Source organism: Marmota marmota, unplaced genomic scaffold (genome assembly GCF_001458135.2).
Source record: "Marmota marmota marmota unplaced genomic scaffold, marMar, whole genome shotgun sequence".
Classification (NCBI taxonomy): Eukaryota; Metazoa; Chordata; class Mammalia; order Rodentia; family Sciuridae; genus Marmota; species Marmota marmota.
In genome coordinates, this window is record NW_025999900.1 from 7,457,980 (window position 1) to 7,461,890 (window position 3,911).

The 3,911-nt window shown below is 45.5% G+C and overlaps 1 pseudogene; it reads right to left on the bottom strand.

Annotated features, from left to right (window-relative positions):
- Positions 1-2,166: 2,166 nt before the first annotated feature.
- On the bottom strand, positions 2,167-2,865 carry LOC107143454 (annotated as a pseudogene).
- Positions 2,866-3,911: the final 1,046 nt, after the last annotated feature.

Here is a 3,911-nt window from a genome sequence, read left to right on the forward strand (position 1 = left end):
AATTCCCTCAGAGAAAATTTGGGATTTTATTTTTTTCCTCCATTAGTTAAATGTAAATTCCTAAATTTCAATATGGATAAATGCCTATAATTTTGGCAACTTAGTCCCAAACTTCTGAAATCTTGGGGACTCATTAAAACAACAGGAATTTCAAGAGAGCAGTCTCTCTGCGGGATCCTCTCCTTTCACCACGCCATGTGAACTGGAAACCCAACGGGATGGATTTTCTCACTTTGACCCCAGTGAGGGAGGGAGATTTTTGATAATGACAAAGGGCTTTTGTTCAGGTCTGCATCAGGATACATCAACGTGCCCCCACTGCACGGCCCCTTCCTTCTAGGCTCATCTTCCCTTTCTGCCCCAGAAGAGCCCCCAGCCCTTCCTCCACGGGGCCACAGCGCGCCCTCCCCCTCTCCCGCCTCTTGGTCTGGAAAACAGCTTTGCACATTAACCTCCAGGGGCATTCACTGGGTTTCCAGCGGGGTCCCCAGCCCCACAGGCTGCCAAAATAGGCTCTTTACACTCCATAGATGGGAGAGAAAAATCTGCTTGTTCGGTTGCAACTGTCAAGCAAAGGACGTGCTGAGCTCAGATAGAAATAGCAGCAGGGTCAGGGCAGGGCAAGGCCCCAGCATTTCATTAGCTCAGCCCAGCTAAGGGTGATTAAATGCACACAGTGGTCCATGAATGGGGCCGCAGAGGGCAGCCACACAGAGCAGCACAGAAAAATCATTCTTTGGCTGCTGTCAGCTGGCTGAATGGGACTTAATTATCGGGATAATGAGAACTGATTTTCATTGTTTTAATTTGGGAGAAGGAATGAGAAAGGAGGAATTTTTTTCCCTCCTCTGGATGAAAGGATGCTAAACTGTGGCCTCCTTTGGGGTCCCACATATTCCAGCCTGCTGTTAGCTAAGACTCCAGAGTTTTTTTTCTGAAAGTGTTCGAGCTGTCTTCATAATGGTGCTTCCTTCAGGCGCTATGAGCTGGTGTAAGGGCATGTCTGTGCTGGCATCCAGCCCCAGAAGTCCCACCAAAGCCACGTGGACAGAGAACATCACTTGGACAGTTCTGCCTTGGCTCTGCCCCTTCCCAATGCTTCCAGGCATGAGTGAACCATACCCTGTGTTTTTTAAAACTCCAAGATCTAGAGAGTTCAACTCGTCTTTGCAGGGCAAATATAGAATTCTGAATTATTTGCACGTTATTGGAGGCACAGACCATGCCCCAGCTCTGTATGGGTCGCCAGAATTCTTATAAAGCCAGAATTCTTGGTCAATTGAGATAAGCTCTGAGCCCCATGAACCATGAGCGTCATCTCCCCCTCATTCAGTTTGACTCCATTTTCCAAGATCTTGATCTTCATATAGGAATGAGTTATTATTTATTCTCCAACTTGCTCACTCATTTCTATGGAAATACATAATGACACATCCTCCCAAGAAAGTCAGCTGGTGAGACCTGAATCAGAGAAACATACAAGGGGGCCCTGCTTCAATGTGACTCCGGCTAACCAGGAGACGGAAGAGAGGGTGGGTGTAGCAGAATGGGTGACACTTTGTAAAGAGACGAAGGCTCGTGAGGGCCAACATTGAGTGGAATTTCAACCAAAAGCAAAGAATGGAATTGGGTGATCTCTCTGAGGAAAGAAAACAGACGCTGCTGGAATGAAGAATCCATGTGGGGAATAAGATTTAGTCACAAAGCAGGCCCAGATGATGTGGAATTGGGAAAGCCAGGCAGAGTGTCTCTTCTCTGCCCCTGCCCCCAACTCCATCTGTGGTCATAAAAAATGGTTGTGGTTGCTGTCATTTGTTTTTGTTTTCATTTTTCCCCTCCCAAGTTCTTCAAAGAGATAGGCAGAAAGGAAGAGCCTGTGCCCTCTTTGGTGAAGCACAGAGAAGAAAATGCTCTTTCATGTTTTCCAGGTTGTCTTCTCAGGGACAGCTCAAACTTTATCCCCAGGGGACTCAACGGATCCTTTCTCTGCTCAATTCAGTTTAGGCTCTCTCTCTCTCTCTCTCTCTCTCTCTCTCTCTCCCCCTCTCTTTTCTTTCATGGTAAAGACTGCTTTATTGGTGGCAGTTAGTACATGTCAGTAAATATTGATCCCCAAGAAGAGTTCAGTTACTTATCAGGTCACTCACTGGTCTATAGAGAGCTGAATTAAACTGAACCTAATGATTGCTGAGATGACTGTAAACAGTTCTGCTTCTTGGGAAGTGAGGCAATAGCCAACTGATACACAGGATCTGCCATCCCACCAACTGTGAGCATCATGGCGGCTCTATTCAGCAGGGCGTCAGCTACCCCACCTTTTAGATGCACTGGAATTCCGTTATCCTCCTGAAACAGCTTTTGTTTCTCTGGAACTTTCTTTTCAAAATGGCTGCATGAAGCAGAGCTGATGGTCCTTTACTCAATCTGACGGAAACCCAGCAGATTCCGCAGCATCCTGCCTCGCTTACTGCCACCAACTGCGGCAACGGAACGCCAAGAACGAAAAGGCTCCTCTTTTCTTGAAGCCTGTGACAGGATATAGGTCAAACTCCTCCAATCTGGCAACTGGGTTCTTTGTGACAAGGACTAGGTGGTTAAACAGAGCTGGCTATCTCGATTAATGGGCCCACCTGGCCTCTTTCTGAAGAGAAATGCCATCATCCTTCCCAGAAGCCTATGTGCAGGCCTCAGAGACTGTGTCTGCCCGTAGAGTCCCTTACTCATGCCTGTCAGGAGGGGGACTGGCCTCAGTGGTGGTGGCAGTGGCTGCATCCCTCCTAATCGAGACTCCTTTGCCTTAGAAACTCATGTAGGTCACAGGGGAAAGTTGAGTCTAGATGGCATGAGGTGTTCCTAAGGTGTATTTACCATCCCTAAAATTTTATGTCACCCAACTAATGCCTCATTGCAAAGATATATCGACATTCTGGAAAGAAGAAAATACTGGCAGAGTGGAAGTTGGAATAACGGTTCTTGGTATTGACATAATTTGTTTCAAGTTCTCCAGGAACTTAAAAAAGTCTGGACCCCATTCTCAATGTGTACATTAAATTTTATGAAGCCACATCTCTTATTTCTTAAAAAAATAAAAATTCCAGTAATTTCTGCCTGGATCCTAATAGTTCAGCTTGATTCAGCTCTACAATGCGTCCCATTTGGAGACCAGGGATTACAGAATGGATTTCAAACATGTTAGCTTTGACTTAATGGGCGCTTCCCCACCCAAACCAGCCCATTTTTTTCCAGACTCATCTGTTGGTCCCTGTCTTGTACCAATGAGAACCCCCCATTACTGCAGCTGCTGGTTTTCTCTTCTTTCTTTTTCTCTTTCTCTCTCTCTTTCTTTCTTCCATTTTAACAGTTTTGTTTTTGTTTCTTCTTTGTTTATTTTGAGTGCTGGGAATTGAACCTAGGGGTGCTTTACCATGGAACCATACCCCCAGTCCTTTCACTTTACTTTTTTGAGATGGCATCTCACTAAATTGCTGAAGGTCCTGCTAATTTTCTAAGGCTGGCCTCAAATTCACACTCTTTTTGCCTCAGCCCCCCAGATGCTGGGATTACAGGCTTGTGACGTTACCTCTAGCATTTTTGCAGGGTTTGTTTATTTTCCTTTTTGTATCGGGGGTTAAACCCAGGGGTGCTTAACCACTGAGCCACATCCTCAACACTTTTTTGAGACAGGACCTTGCTAAATTGCTGAGATTAGCTTTGAATTTGGTGATCCTTCTGCCCCATCCTCCCAAATTGCTGGAATTATAGGAATAAAGACCACACCTGCCATTTTAGCAGTTGTTAATGAAAGTTATATATTACTTCATTCCTGCGCCTTCTCAGATGTTTCTTTTGTATATTTGCCCCTTTCCTTTCCTACTTATCGAGATTTGGCTTTCTGACCATTTTGTGGTCCT